The sequence below is a fragment of the Colossoma macropomum genome, unplaced genomic scaffold (assembly GCF_904425465.1).
Source record: "Colossoma macropomum unplaced genomic scaffold, Colossoma_macropomum, whole genome shotgun sequence".
NCBI classification, from domain to species: domain Eukaryota; kingdom Metazoa; phylum Chordata; class Actinopteri; order Characiformes; family Serrasalmidae; genus Colossoma; species Colossoma macropomum.
Window position 1 is genome coordinate 10,741,387 of NW_023494784.1, and position 16,982 is coordinate 10,758,368.

General features: G+C 43.1%; 1 protein-coding gene across 1 annotated transcript in view; it reads left to right on the top strand.

Moving 5' to 3' along the window:
• Window positions 1–5,714: 5,714 nt before the first annotated feature.
• Window positions 5,715–16,982, top strand: part of map2 (microtubule-associated protein 2) — a 222,915-nt gene continuing 211,647 nt past the window's right edge. Inside the window, exon 1 of the mRNA XM_036577613.1 lies at window positions 5,715–5,829. The gene's annotated coding sequence lies outside the window, so the exon portion shown is untranslated. The remainder of the gene's footprint in view (window positions 5,830–16,982) is intronic.

Genomic DNA, 16,982 nt, shown 5'->3' on the forward strand with positions numbered 1-16,982 from the left:
ATTTAGGGACAGAAAGAGCGGCTCTTCACACCTGCCGCCCTCACTTTACCCCCCACTTCAGCTTTGTATCTATGGTAACGCGACTGTCTCCAGCCAGCTTTGGTTGTAATGCCAGGTTTAAAACTGGGAAAGTTCATGAGACTCTTCTTTATATCACCTCAGTTCAGTTTCATGGTGCTGCTGTGGAATAGAACTTCTCACAGAAGTATGACTCTCAGTTAAGGTGTAGAGAAATGGTGACCAAGTGTGACGTGGTGGTGGTGTGTTAGTGTGTGTTGCGCTGGTCTGAGTGGATCAGACACAGCAGTGCTGCTGGAGTTTTTAAACACCTCAGTGACGCTGCTGGACTAAGAATGGTCCACCAACCAAAAATATCCAGCCAACAGTGTCCTGTGGGCAGCGTCCTGTGACCACCGATGAAGGACTAGAGGATGACCAACACAAACTGTGCAGCAGCAGATGAGCTATCGTCTCTGACTTTACATCTACAAGGTGGACTGACAAGGTAGGAGTGTCTAATAGAGTGGACAGTGAGTGGACACAGTGTTTAAAACTCCAGCAGCACTGCTGTGTCTGATCCACTCAGACCAGCACAGCACACACTAACACACCACCACCATGTCAGTGTCACTGCAGTGCTGAGAATGATCCACCACCCAAATAGTACCTGCTCTGTGAGGGTCCATGGGGGTCCTGACCACTGAAGAACAGGGTAAAAAGGGGCTAACAAAGTATGCAGAGAAACAGATGGACTACAGTCTGTAACTGTAGAACTACAAAGTGCACCTATATAGTAAGTGGAGCTGATAAAATGGACAATGAGCGCAGAAACAAGGAGGTGGTCATAATGTTGTGCCTGATTGGTGTGTGTTGGAGTTTGCAGTGGCGTCCAAAAACATCCAGTGCACTCTATCTTATAATGCTCTAGAACAAGTAGGGTATAAATTAAGTACCTTAGCAAACGTGGAATACCCAGAATGCCTTAGGTTGTATGCAGTTGAGCGATGTGTAAAAGTGTGTAACATTAGTGTACAAGTTCAGTCACAAATTCTGTTCTCATGCAGTAGTGTTTTATAATACTACTCCTGATTTTTCAGTGATTTCCCCATGATTGTCAATTGTAGAGTCAAAGATGTGATTAGGGACCATTTCTGTTCCCCATAACAGACCTGGCATCAAGGGGGCAGTGTCCCACCAACCAATCACCATGTCCCAGTAAACCCACTGTTTTGTACAACGTGCTTCTAAAATGGCAAAAAAAAAAATCAACATAAAACTAAACTTTATGTGTGATGCTGCACTGATTGCCACACACACGTGTTACAAAAGGCTACTACATCAATTAACATAGGATAATCTATGTATCTTGTCCACAGAATACATTGCACTGGACAAAAGACTTTCAAAACAGGATTTACCAGCTCTGAATTCTGTTCACTGAATACCACAGATAGTTATATCCATGCCGTGTGGCACTGCACACCCATAAAACATGTCTGGCAAGAAATGATCATTGAGTGCATTTACATATTGCACTTAATAGTCTTGATAACTGCAGAAAATCAGATTTTGTCAGTAATCTGATCAACACTATTTTATGCATTTGGGTAATCAGATAAAGGGGAAACTCCAGGTCTACATCACTCAGGCAGTAATCGGATTTCTGCTTTGCAACCAGCCAATAAACTCACAGAAGAAGATGTGACTTAAACATAAAATAAAACTTGAATGTCATGCAGCGGCTTTTTTTTTTTAAACATCGCACCACTGTACCTGAAAATATAAACATACATCATCTAGAAAATGAAGAAAGAGGAAAAAATAACATGGGAGGGTTTGCATGCATCACGTTGATTTGCTGTCAGTCTGGCTCTCTTGTTGATGGACAGTCATATAGACAGCCCTGATTTATGTTTGTCACCTAATATTTTCCTTAGATCTTTATTTTGTGCTCCATATGGGGTTTTATAATGAAGGCAACAGTGATTGGAGCATCATTTCTCTTCTCTGAGTGTCCAGCACTCTCAGAAAACAGGTGCTAAACTGACACTGGGGTGGTACCCTTGAAGGAGTGCCCTTAGTTGGGGAACATAATTGTACCGTATTCTGTTGGGTTTATTTTTAAAGTTGCATTGTCTCCACACACCCTGTCCTTTACTTTAGTTTCCTATTTAAAAACAGTGAAGCTATGAAAAGGTAAAAATATGTCCTTTTACCCTGGGAGAGTGAATGTAGTGTACTTTTATAACTCAGTTAAGGTGTTTAATTCGGCCTTATGTTTGCTTTAAGGGCCTTTAAGGGCAAATTTACATTGTTTGTGTAAAATATTTCCTGAACTACTTCTAGAAATTTTGTCTTGCTGTATCAAAATAATAGCTTCATTTCTTGAAATTTTGAATGAAAATGAAAAAAAAAAAACCATCAAAAACCATTCTTTTTTATAATTATTTATTTTGACAGATTTGCAGAAAATGGGTCTTTCGGGTACTGCAATCTCTTGGGTTTCTCAGTTTTCGCGCGCGCGCAGACTGAGAACTCCGAAAGAAATCAGAGTAAGAGTTTACATGCACTGAGAAATCTGATTACTGAGCTAGAATCCAGCTCTCTCTATCAGATTTCTTAATAGGGTTTCTAGATCGGAGTATGGTGTTTACATGACCATTTGAATAATCTGCTAACTGCAGAAATTCGATTATGATCGGATTATTGAGTGCATGTAAACACACTCAATGTTTTGGGAAGGTAATTCATTTTTTGACATATCCTGGCCACGATTTTTACAAAATTAGATATTATTATATCAGAAAAAGAGAATTGGGGGGGAGACCAATTTTTCTCTCCACAGAATAGGAATAGACCTATAACTTAGTTAAGGTGTGTAATTGGACCTAATGTTTGCTTTTTCTACGCTTCTTTGTACCTTTTAAGGGCGCATTTACATTGTTTGTGCCTGGAGGGACTAAAAAGTATCTGTACAGCACACTTTCTTCCTGAGTGTATATATAGTGCAAAATTTAAAGAACAGTGATTAGGTGACCATTTCAGTTCTCTATAAAGTGTCCATATATAGCACTTCAGTATAAAGAACAGTGATTAGAGTCCATTTCTGTTCCAATGTAAGGAACAGTGATTAGGCCAGGCAACTTTAGACAACAGGCTCCACTTTCTTTAGGCTGTTCAGTGAAAAACAGACGATGAAACACGGTCTCAGTGCTGTGTGGTGGGAGTGCTGGAGTTATTTAAAGAGCGAGTGTCTTCAAGAGACAATACACAAGTGGTTTTCAGCATCTTCTGAGTGTGGGTGATGTTTTGGTGGGGCGTTCGTGAGTCTGGGAGGCCAGCAGCTGTTCAGCATTCAGCGCGAGCGTGAGAAACACATTACACCGGATCAACACTGCAGGGGTATCCACTCCTCTACTTAAGTACCATTTGAGGATTTGTACTTGATTTTTTTGTGCTTTTAAGCCACTCCACTATGAATAAAAGGACACAGTAACATTAAAGCCACTATAATTGTCTAACACTGTGACTTTGGTTAAACTGTGCAGTTTATCTTGAAGTCAACTGCAACATAAACCAGCAATTATTTAGATTAGAATGACCCAACAATATTCACCGGTCAGCCTAATAGTTCCCTGCAAAATGGACTACGTGATCATAGAGACCTGAATTTTTCTCATCCTTTTTTTTAAGTAAAGGAGTTTAATGTAGGATGAAAACATGGTTAAGTCGACTGTTCGTTCTCAAGTTCGTATACGGAAACTAAACTGCAAAACTGGCCACTTTTGAATTCAGCCTATAGCAGTTTAGCTCCACCTACTCACATTAAAGTTATAGTGTTTCAGATCGAGTGCATCACATCTGGCCTACATACATTATGTGTCCAAAAGTTTGTAGACATCCAGCATTTCTTTTAAAATGAAGGGTATTAATGGGAAACTTGTCCTCCTTTGCTGCAGTAACAGCCTCTACTCTTCTGGGAAGGCTTTACACTAGATGTTGGAACATTGCTGTGAGCATTTGATTGAGCATTAGTGAGGTCAGCTACTGATTTAGATGATACGTTCTGGATCCCAGAGGAACTGGATGGAGCTCCATCACTCCAGAGAACGCAGTTCCCAATGCTGGGGGGCTTTGGACCCCTCTAGCGCATGTTTTTGGACATGGTGACCTTTGGCTCATGTGTGGCTGCTCAAGAGTGTCCCATTCGGTTGATCAGTGCTTTTCTATGGAGATTTTACAGGTTGTGTGTGCACAGCTGAACACCTGTATCAGTAATGGATGCACATTAAAGTAGCTGAGACCTTTTATTAGAAGGAGTGTGAGGATGTATAATGTATTTGACCACCTTGAGATCCTATTCAGCCAATCAAATGATAAAAAAATGGATTATATTTTTTGCTGTGTAGTGCTTGATACAGTTACAGTTGTATGGAAGTCAGTTTCTCTCAGGTAGAGAAGAGAATCTTTTTTTTGTACTAATTTCCAGCAACAATGTCAAATTTTTGATTTAGTATTTCAAAATTATTATTGTTCTTAAAATTTCGACTTGCTTTCTCTTAATGTCATGGGTTCTCAAGATTTTGCCTTAATATCTTGAAATAATCACTCACGTCCCCAATATTCTGAACTACTTTGTGAACATTTGACTTGCTGTATCAAAATCCTTGCTTTAGTTCTTGAAATTTTGAATAAAAAAAATGAATTACATCAAAAATAATTCTTACTTATAAGTATTTATTTTGTACAGAGCTCTGATGGTGACATCCTGTATAAATAAAAATAATGAGTGGCCACGACTTAGTAACGTGTGAGAATGAGATAATTAAGTCAGGACCATGACTTAGTAAAGCATGGGGACGAGATCCTAATGTCTGGCCATGACTTAGTAAGGTGTGGGAACAAGATGATTAAGTTGGAGCCATGACGTAGTAAGGTATGGGGAAGATATCCTAATATGTGGCCACAACCTAGTAAGGCGTGGGAATGACATAATTCAGTCGAGGCCATGGGGACGAGATCTTAATCTGTGACCATGACTTAGTAAGGCGTGGGAACGAGATAATTAAGCCGGACCCACGACTTAGTAAGGCATGGGGACAAGATCCTAATGCGTGGCCAAGACTTAGTTAGGCGTGGGAATGAGATGATTAATCCTTCACGAGAGCTTAATAAGGCATGATCTCATTCCCATGCCTTACTAACTCGTGGTCATGCATTAGGATCTCATTCTCATGCGTTAATACGGCGTGGCCACGCATTATTCTTATTTATACGATATGTCAGCAGCAGGGCTCTGTTATTTTGCAGTCTTTTTCTCGAGATGTAAAGTCAATGTTTTGAGAAAGTAAGTCATTTTTTTGACATAGCCAAAAAGAGAACGGGGGGGAAAAAAGAGGCTATTTTTCTCCTCTACAGGACGAGAATGGACTTCCTGTTAAAATCAGAGTCATTAAAGATGTCGAGTACGCGTTTTAGGCGTTTTGTACCCCGTTTGTATCTTACCAGATGACAATGAGCTCCTACGCGGTTATTTACGGTAGACGGACAGAGGGGCGGGGTTTATGCAAACAGATTCCGCCAAGCGGGCGTGGCTTAGATGTTGCGTCGCCCCGCCCTCGTGCCTCTGCGCTGTGAGCCAGTCTGCAGTGAGTGAGCGCACCGAGCAGGTAAGAGCGAAGATCTCAGCCTTTCTCTCAGAAAAACGCAGAAGCCGCGGCTCTCAGGCGGGATGAGGCGGTTCTGGAGCTGCTTTAGTGCGAGTGTAGATTCAGAGGAGCCGCTCGACATTCTGGGTCTTTCTCCTCACTAATCCACGCTTGTAAAGCTGTAAGTGTGCCGGTTAATCCCGGCAGGGACGCATTGTTCCTCTGCGTCCTCTGTCTGACCAGAATAACCCAGAATATCTGCTCCTGCCAGGAATAGCAGATTTATTCAGCTTTTCATGCTGTAGGCAGGTTTTAGCAGGACTTTTTTGGATGAGCTGGTGAGTTTAGAGGACATAGAGGTGGATCACAGTGAATACTGATTCTTTGAGGTTTGATGTTCTGCCTGTTTTCAGCTAATCTTTCTGTTTAAGGCAAGAAAACCTAGATAATGTGACTTCTGCTCATTCTGGAGCTCGTTTTGTTGTGTGTTATGTGCTTGTTGCAGAGCCGGCAAGGGAGGGTGTGTACGTCTGTGTGTGGTGTGTGTGTGTGTGTCTGTCTGTGTGTGCGAGAGAGAGAGAGACAGATCTGCATTGGTGATGCTGAAACACTGACCACAGTTTCCTAGGAGGGATTTTTGGCTTCATTCTGGCAAACCCCATTTCATTTTTGTCACATTTATTCAGCGTTTTGAATCATTTAACACCCAGCTTTCTTTCTCCCCTCTTAGAGCTCCTTTGACTGAACCTGTTCCCGTTAACTGTTCTGCAAAACATCAATAGAATATGTAAATATCTTCTCTATAACGTTTTATTGCTGCACAATGTAAAACAGCGCTGCTTGAGCGCGCGTTTCTCTGGCGCCCTCTGCTGGACGTGCTCTTAAACGCGCCTCTCTGTCTTTTTGCCGGTAACTTCTGCATATTTTAATTTCGTTCAGACGCCCACCCGCCCAGTCTGTCTCCTCTTATGTCTTTACCTCTCTGTTACCATGCATTGGGCTGTTTTAAACTCATTTGAGGAATTTTAGTGAATCAGCAGATGCTTTTAGTTTTCTGGGCAAACCATGATGTACATGAACATGACATGAGCTGACATGAGCTGGCTTTGTCCAAATCTGTGCAGTCATGGTGGCCTCCCATATTCCCATATCATCTCATCCATATTATCACAGTATGCATCCCTGCATTGCTGGTAGAAGCGTGCAGTGTTGCAGCAGCAGGTTCTTCACAAGTCAGCAGCAGCATGCAAAGAAAAACGGCTCAGTGCAGCTCTCTGCCAGCCTGAGATGACTGATGTCTGCGCAGTTCCCATGTCGTAAGTGCCAAAGCATGAACTCCTGCGTCTTATCACAAACGACACTGTTGTTTTGTTGCATTGTGCACTGAATGGGTCTTGTCAGATAAAGGAGCTGTTATCTGAACGTCGGCGCTTTGATCCGGCAGGTGTGTTGACACATCAGAGAAACCAGCAGGCCAAAACAGCAAAATTTTAAAGCAGTGGTACCCCCCCCCAACGCCCACCACCCCCCCATAAACAAACAGATGCACACGCTGCATAACAGCTAAACACAAAGCTGAGTCATCCTCCATTTCAGCACAACTCTTCAGTCTCGACTGAACGGTTTATTTATTATATATATATATTTGGAAATAATATTCAAAGAATTTCTGTTCTTAGAAAATTCTATTTTAAGACTTTCATTCCATTTATTTTCATGTTTTTTTTTTTATTTTTTATTTAACCTTTATTTAACCAGGTAAGTCATTAAGAACTACTTCTTATTTACCTTGACGGTCTGGAAAAGTGCTGTACATCTATTTGTAATGATTTTGAATATAACAGCTGATTTATAATGGAAAACATGTTTTTATTTTACTGAAAAAAGGCAGTATTAATCATAACAGAGCACAGATTGCTTGTGCCGGTTTGGGGAGGGGCAGGGGTAGGATGATTGTAAGGGCCTGTGACTGACGGGTCTGAAAAAATTATTAGAACATTTGGTGTTTTTTTCAATATTAAATCATTAACCTATCATCGTTAATAGAATATTTTATTTATAATGTAATGTAATTATAAAGTAAACATCCAGAGAGCCTCTGTATTGCCTTTTTAACCAACATTTAATCAATGAAGACAAACTTTTAGCCATCTGTTCACACTGTAACCTTCTACGCTATTAAAGGAGGCACAGTCTACTGCATGATTCGTGAGCTTTATTAAAGGCTGTATCGGCCAGAGCCACAGCGTACAAATGAGCAAGGCTAACGGCTACCTCTGACTCAGCTCACGCCTCACTCTCTCACTTCATCTCACCTCCGTCTGACTGGTTCCTCCCATTGTACAGCCGTAAACACAGAGCAAAGCAGTTAGTCTGCCTTCACAATAAGAGTCCTTATAGAATTAACTCAGAGAAATTAACGCATCACAACTCTAAATCATTTGTTCCTGGCTGGTAGCAAGCCCAACAGATCAGCTTCAGGCTTAGAGTTCTTCATCCCCATACCCCTACCAATGACCCAGCCCTGTCCCCCATACCCCTACCAATGACCCAGCCCTGTCCCCCATACCCCTACCAATGACCCAGCCCTGTCCCCAATACCCCTACCAATGACCTAGCCCTGTCCCCAATACCCCTACCAATGACCTAGCCCTGTCCCCATACCCCTACCAATGACCCAGCCCTGTCCCCAATACCCCTACCAATGACCTAGCCCTGTCCCCATACCCCTACCAATGACCTAGCCCTGTCCCCAATACCCCTACCAATGACCTAGCCCTGTCCCCCATACCCCTACCAATGACCCAGCCCTGTCCCCAATACCCCTACCAATGACCTAGCCCTGTCCCCAATACCCCTACCAATGAACCAGCCCTGTCCCCCATACCCCTACCAATGACCCAGCCCTGTCCCCCATACCCCTACCAGTGACCCAGCCCTGTCTCCAATACCCCTACCAATGACCTAGCCCTGTCCCCATACCCCTACCAGTGACCCAGCCCTGTCCCCCATACCCTTACCAATGAACCAGCCCTGTCCCCATACCCCTACCAGTGACCCAGCCCTGTCCCCATACCCCTACCAATGACCTAGCCCTGTCCCCCATTCCCCTACCAATGACCCAGCCCTGTCCCCATACCCCTACCAATGACCCAGCCCTGTCTCCAATACCCCTACCAATGACCCAGCCCTGTCCCCCATACCCCTACCAATGAACCAGCCCTGTCCCCCATAACCCTACCAATGACCCAGCCCGTCCCCATACCCCTAGCAATGACCTAGCCCTGTCCCCAATACCCCTACCAATGACCCAGCCCTGTCCCCAATACCCCTACCAATGAACCAACCCTGTCCCCCATACCCCTACCAATGACCCAGCCCTGTCTCCAATACCCCTACCAATGACCCAGCCCTGTCCCCCATACCCCTACCAATGAACCAGCCCTGTCCCCAATACCCCTACCAATGAACCAGCCCTGTCTCCATACCCCTACCAATGAACCAGCCCTGTCTCCATACCCCTACCAATGACCTAGTCCTGTCCGCAATACCCCTACCAATTACCAAGTCCTGTCCCCAATACCCCAACCAATGAACCAGCCCTGTCCCCCATAACCCTACCAATGACCCAGCCCATCCCCATACCCCTAGCAATGACCTAGCCCTGTCCCCAATACCTCTACCAATGACCCAGCCCTGTCCCCCTTACCCCTACCAATGAACCAACCCTGTCCCCCATACCCCTACCAATGAACCAGCCCCGTCCTCATACCCCTACCAGTGACCTAGTCCTGTCCGCAATACCCCTACCAATGACCCAGCCCTGTCCCCATACCCCTACCAATGACCTAGTCCTGTCCCCAATACCCCAACCAATGACCCAGCCCTGTCCCCATACCTCTACCAATGACCTAGTCCTGTCCCCAATACCCCAACCAATGAACCAGCCCTGTCCCCATACCCCTACCAATGACCTAGTCCTGTCCCCATCCCCATACACCTACTAATGAACCAGCCCTGTCCCCATACCCCTACCATTGACCTATTCCTGTCCCCCCATACCCCTACCAATGACCTAGCCCTGTCCCCATACCCCTACCAATGAACCAGCCCTGTCCCCCATACCCCTACCAATTAACCAGCCCTGTCTCCCATCCCCATACCCCTACCAATTAACCAGCCCTGTCTCCCATCCCCATACCCCTACCAATTAACCAGCCCTGTCTCCCATCCCCATACCCCTACCAATGAACCAGCCCTGTCTCCCATCCCCACACACCTACCAATGAACCAGCCCTGTCTCCCCATCCCTATGCCCCTACCAATGAACCAGCCCTGTCTCCCCATCCTCATACCCCTACCAATGAACCAGCCCTGTCTTCCCACACCCCTATTAATGAACCAGCCCTGTCTCCCCATCCTCATACCCCTACCAATGAACCAGCCCTTTCTTCCCACACCCCTATTAATGAACTAGCCCTGTCTCCCCTTCCCCATAAGGTATAATGGTAGGGGACCAATGAGCCCGCACTATCTTCCCATCCTTATACCTCTACCAATGAACCAGCCTTGAAGGCCTCACATGTTAGATTAACTACCACCATAATACAGAACGGACAGATGAATTAACCAACCAGGTTTTTATTTTCAGTAGTTGGGACCAGTTTTGTGAGGAACATCATTCAAGGCTTTCCGAAAGCTCTAGATACATCACTTACTGTAAATACAAGCCATTGTCTGACCAGGTTTCGGTCCCATGTGACCAAAAGACTAAATTCACCATCATTAATTAAGTGATTAAAAACCTCTTTTAGCCATGCGATTTGATTGATTTGGAATTGAAATCTGGATCAAGATTTGTTGCAAACTCAGAGAACAGAGGAGCCAAAGGCAGTGCAGTTTCAGATAAGGCCATGAATGTGTAACCATTTGTATTTATTCTAGTGTTACAGCACTTGTAAAAGCACTTGCTTTACATATAAATAGTTTAACCGTTTTCTCAGGTGACCTAAGACTTTTGCGCAGCGCCGTCTGTTTCCAGTGCATAGAGAGGCTAAATGGAAAACCCTTTTATGTGTGTCCTGACAGAAGAGCCTAATTACAACATGACAGCCATTGAACATACAGTTCTTCAGCCTCCTCTTGAGCGCTGACTATGAATGCATTGACATTTGAACGTGAATCGTCTTTGTCCTCGCGTCGCAGATTTTGCTCTCAGATGAGCTTGGAGTGCACCCTCACTCGGTCGGCTGTCTGAGTGAAGTGGTCATGTTGAATAAATCTGTTGGAAAAGCGCTTAAATCTCAGTGTAGACCACTGAGGGTCTCTTGTGTATCCTCCATTTTAGAACAGCCAGGTTAGAAGCCCTGCAATATCTGCCAGAGCTGGAGCTGCCGCAGTCTAGCCGGGAGAGAGAGAGAGCGAGAGATATGATGATTGAGTGGAATACAGGTACTCAAAGCCTAATCAGATTCCCACGCCATGCTGTTGTGGGCATTGATTTCCACTGGCTGTAAACAGGCTGTAGACGCTGGTGCTGTATATTCATCTGATGCATTGCTAATGAAAAGGCAGTGAGTCATGTAGCCTGTAGCGGCCTGTGCAGGCCTGAATTGATGGAGGCCCGAGGCCTCTTTCACACGCGCCTCCTCTGTGTGGCATGAGCGACGCAGAAAGTCTTGCTTTTTGATGTTCATTTTAACAGGTTTGTGTTCAAGAAAGCTTTAATTGCTATTTTGATGCAAACTCGAATACAGCCGAAAACTTTCTGTCTAAGACTGACCCGACACACTGCATCCCATTTTGGGTCCAAAATGGACCCCAGCATACCAAAATTCGGCCCAAAACTGACCCGAACCGGCCCATCACTTAAATAGCAGAATAAAACCTGACAGCACAGTGCCGGTTACCATGCACTTAAGATTAATTAATTCATTAAATTAAGTGACCCTTATTAGTCCCACAACGGGGAAATTTCACCTCTGCATTTAACCCATCCGAGCAGTAAAACACCACATACACACTAGTGAGCGCACACACTAGGGGGCAGTGAGCACACTTGCCCAGAGCAGTGGGCAGCCTGGAGAGCAGTTGAGGTCAGGTGCCTTGCTCAAGGGCACTTCAGTCACGTACTGTCGGCTTAGGGGATCGAACCGGCGACCTTCCGATCACAGGGCTGGTTCCCTAACCTCCAGCCCATGACTGCCCCCTACTGACAATTGTAGCTGTAATTAGAGTGTGTATAATGAAAATATAAAACAATATAAAATATCATCAAGTAATTAACTGTCCAATATTAAGTTTCAGGTCTGCTTTAACAAATTAATTCGTCAAATAATGCTTTTGTACAGAATTAACTTTCCATACCGATACTACTTTTTTCCCTTCCGATTCCAATAACTGATCCTTTAGTATCGGCCGATACCAAGTACTGATACCGATACCAACTCTATCTAACTTAACTCATGTATAAGTGATATTTATACAATTACATTTTTAAAATATTTATTTCGGTAAGATCTATGTTCTGCATCACAAATAAAACATACTCAGCTTGGCTAGATGGCGTTTACTTGTTGGATTATATTTATTAGATAAAGTAAATGTAAAATATCTTTATTGTGCCAAACTGTTAAAAACAGAACTGAACAGTATACAGATGTGGTGTTTACACATCAGCGACTCTGTGTATTTTGTGGTTCGGTTGAAGCGACGGGCCATGAGACCCCTCTGCTGAGTGATACAGCTGACCGATGGAGGTGCACCGCAGGCGGGGCTAATGGACACACAGGCCCGGCTAGCAGGCTGCTATGCCAAAGGCTAAATCAAGGCTAAATGCTATCATTACACAGAGAGTCCGACGGTTCCTTCTGCTTTCTCAGTAACATTAACTCAGACTGTAAGTGACCTCACATATTTGAGAAATGATGTCCGAGGCCAACATGAGCAGCCGGTTCTGATGTATATTTCAAGCTGTTCACACTTGAGCACGAAGACCAAGCACACAGAATTAGCGCTGCGTCTGGTGTTTAGATGTCGAGTCTATTTTTTCCCCAACTATGATTTTTAAAACAGTCCTGTAATTGATATTTATCAAGTGTAGAAAATATTTATCAAATAAATATTAAAAAAGAAAATATAAATGTACAGCTAGACCAAAACAACGTTCTGCAGACCATAGAAGAACTTCACTAAGGAGGACCCATAAATTGGTGAAGCACTTTTGTTACATAAAGGTTCAATAAAACTTTAAAGGGTTCTTCATATTCACAATTTTTTTGAAAGTATGCTGTGTATATAGACTACCAACAAACATAACACTAATTATTGTAGCATATTTTCCATATTTTCTGCCAGTGTTTGTATAAATCATGTTTGTATTAAGGAAAGAATAAGCACTGATTTCACTGCCCATTTTTAAAAGGATGTGTATTACCAGCAGTGTGTATGAAGAGTCAGCGTGTACGAGCTGTAGCAGTGACTCTGTTGCGCCACTCATGCCAAGCAGAGCTAGTATGTGTGAAAAGAAGCCTGAAGTCTAATCTGACTACATGCCTACATTCCCGTTCACAGGTGGGCCCGGCATGGGCTACGCTGCTCAGGCCTTGACATGAAATCATCACAGAGCACTTGGAGAACGCTTTTGGCAGCCGCTCATCAGCACCCACAAAGCTGGACCGGGCTCAGATCGGATCAGCTGAGCTCATGAAATGACAACTTTCACTCTGAGTGTTGACACTGCTTTAACTCACATTACATCACGCTCTGTTGGGCTTTGATAACACTGGTCGATACGTTCCCTAAGTGATAAAGTGCAGCTATGGTTGATTTGATGTCACAACCATGAGTGCATTTTCTTATGGCCGCCTATTCAGCCTGCAGCATTTTAGCCCCGCCCATTCCCAGTGAAGTTATGTGGAGTGTTGTTACTGCAGACAGTCTGTAGCAGAGTTACTGGAGTGGACAATGTCGGAAAATGATTAAACCTTGTGCTGTTCTTGACTGTCAGGAAGGAATGTATCATTGCATGCCTTCTGAAAGGAGCCTGTAAAGTTGTTCTCTGAGAATTTCAGTCTGAACGTAACAGTTTGTTTCATACATTTTTGCTCTGACTTTTTTTTGAACAAGGTACTATACAGGGCAGGGATCATTTGCATGTGTCAATTTTAAAGGCATAGTAATAAAAACATGTAAAAATTAATGGCAATTGTTTTTGCAATTCAAATCAAGACTAGATTAACCTTTTCAAATCCTTGAGACCACCGGTGGTTGCATAACTTTCATATTTCATTAGCTACATTCAAAAGGTGGGGGTCATATGTGAGCTGTAACTGTCTTCTTTCCAGTAAAATAGATGGGTAATGTAATTTTAAACCCTTATAATAAAAGAAGCTGAACTCACAATTTTTTTTGTCTGCTGAAAGTCGACCAATTTTTCCACAAATCTGGGCTATAAACTATAAACAGATGGCGTCTCTTCAGTGATCTGCTCTGTACAAATTATTTTATAAAAAAATACAAAGAGCGTCTAAGATTTTTGGCTTTCAGCAGTAAATTGTAAGCATATAGCGATATGTGTGATCATAAAACACATCTTTTAATTTGAGGGGAACTTTTACAAAAAAATAAATAAATAAAATAAAAATGTAAATTTATTTCATGCAGTTACTGAATAATTTTCCTTACGATTTAGTCACGTAAATTCAGATGGAAAAACCAAAAAATACCCTGGTCAATAGGAGGTTAAGTGTATTTGCTAAACATCCATCTGGCCTAATACGGTTCCCTACACTAGAGAGGCCTATAGATTGGCTCTGGAGTGTTGTAAGAGTGTTTGGCTGAGTAGTGACAGCAGGGCTTAGCATGTGGTCCTTCACGTCACATTGGCATGGCCTGAGGTTTCTCTAATCACCAGGATGGATGACTGAACGGACGCAGCGCTGCCTCTGCCGCTGCTAAGATTAGCATCCAAGCCAAACCTGCAGCGCTTTTCTCACTGACGGACAGTGAAGCCTCTCCTGTAAGTACTGAGCTTAGTGGATTTTGTCTAATAAATGCACTGCCTCTCAAAAATTTATATAAATTAACATGTTTTCTTAAGAACTTTACATGTAAACCTGATTAGAAAAAAAGTGTTTCAGAATGTGCTTAAACACTACTTGGGAAAACTAAGTCAATCTGATGTTGGAGTATTGCTGTGAGGATGGATTTGATTGTATTCAGCCACAAGAGCTTTTCCAAGTGTTCTCTCTTGGTTCCATGTTCGCTTTTGTCTCTATGCAGGCATCTAAGAGGGTTTGCGTGCATGGAGCAGGAAACAGGGTAACGATGGAGTCTGTTTGGCTCTGTTAGCAGTCGTGGGTGTGTGCATGTTTTGTGGGCAGCAGGGGCTCAAACTGGGGAGCCCTTTAAAGGAGGAGGTCATTTGCAGAATCCCAGAAAGACCAACCAAAAACAATGACCTCAGTGTTCTCTCGCTGACAGCTCCTGAAAACAGGTCACCTCCCAACCAGCAAAGCAGCACCAGCACCCAGCACCATTATAATGCTCACTTCACCAGAGATGAGCATTCAGGCCAGTGTTGCTAAACAGCTTGTCCTGCATCTTATGAATGGTTTAATGGAATGAAATCTGCTTCATGAAAGCAGGGAGACGTAGGGACAGTTTCCCAGACATGGATTAAGCCTGGTCTTGGAATAAATTGCCGTGCCGATAGTAAATCACCTTTGGAGGTTCTTTTTTAGTCTACACTTAATCTGAGTCTGAGAAACTGACCCACAGTGTCACTGATCTGAAGCTTTACTGGTCGACAGCATCCCTGATGTTGTTTTTTTTTTTTAGCTATGGTCATCTTCATCTCTTCATGGTATTTGCGTGTGAAACACCACTGGCATTGTAATTTAGCCTAAGAGAAACTTAAAGAGTTTACTTTAAGTCCATAAAATTGGCCTTTTATGTTTTATTAAAGCAATAAGCTGCGAGAGGCCGTACATTACTGCAATTTAATCATGGGAAGGATGTTCTCCCCTGTGATAAAATCACAGTAACGCACAGCTTCAATTGCCTTATTACTTTTATAAAACAGCAGCCAACAAAAAATACACGATTTTTCTGAAAAGAATTTATTATTAATAATAATCGACATAAACAAGTATTCCGCCAAGAAATGTACTTCCTTTAGAGTAGGGTATGGTTGCCAAGCAACCATGGACCGCTGAATGAGGAGAACGTTTGGTCGACCTATCGCTGTATTCTGCGGTCATTTCATGATTTTTTTTAACTTTTTGTCATATAACAGTGAGCATATGACAACACAGCGCTGTTTAATGTTAAACTTTCACTTTATAAACACTTTTTGGTCACCAAATTACCACCGAGTCTTATTTAGCACCAATCCAGTGGCGCCCTCTTCTCGTGTTGGGGCTGAATCTCAAATAGCTCCCTGCTCCCTACATAGTGCACTACGTAGGACTTTAAATACTGGATCCTGCAGCCCAACAGAGCAAAATACAGCTAAGAAACAGTCATTTGGTACTCAGACACATCCACACTCGATAAATGATGCACTGTTTGGCTGTAGAGGCTAGAATTTCTAAACTTTCATAGCTAGAACACTATTTAGGGAGTACAGAGCCATTTGGGATTCAGCCTGGGTTTGACGCGACTTCTGACTGAAACATTTGAAGCGCATAATCCATTCAAGTGACTTTTATACTGCCATTTCACAGGATCATATCGTAAGTGCTTTAATTCAAGCCTGTGAAATTAATGATGGAGCTGTTTATGCTGTTATCTTTTAGCCTGTTAGCTAGCTGACCAGCCTAGCTCTAGTTAAGAACATAAGTTGTCAGCCCCTCAGTTTAAACAAAAAATGGGTTCTTACTTTATTAATAATTAATATACTCTGCGGTTTATGCGAGCAGCATGAGAATCAAAGATTATTCCATTAACGGCACAAGGGGTGCCATGGTGTAGTAATACACAGTTCAGTTGTGAGGCGGTCATAGGTGTGCATATATTGTGGCTCAGCCAATCAGATTTTAGGACTGAACCTATCCGTTTTATAATGCTGCACTGCACTTTTTTTTTGCACCATTTAAAAACACCAGCTCCTCTATTACATCTAACATTGCTTAACAAATGGACGAATAGAAATTTTCTTTACTCGGAATCAAATCTCATGTTACAAATTTGCTTTAAAAGTTAAGAATGTCTCTTTTTTCTCATATGAAGTTGCCTTTTCAGAGGTCCTGTTACGACAACAGTATCAGTACCCTGGTACTGAACCAGTTCTGTTAAAACGGCATGCAACCAGTAGAGGAAGAGCCTTTTTTT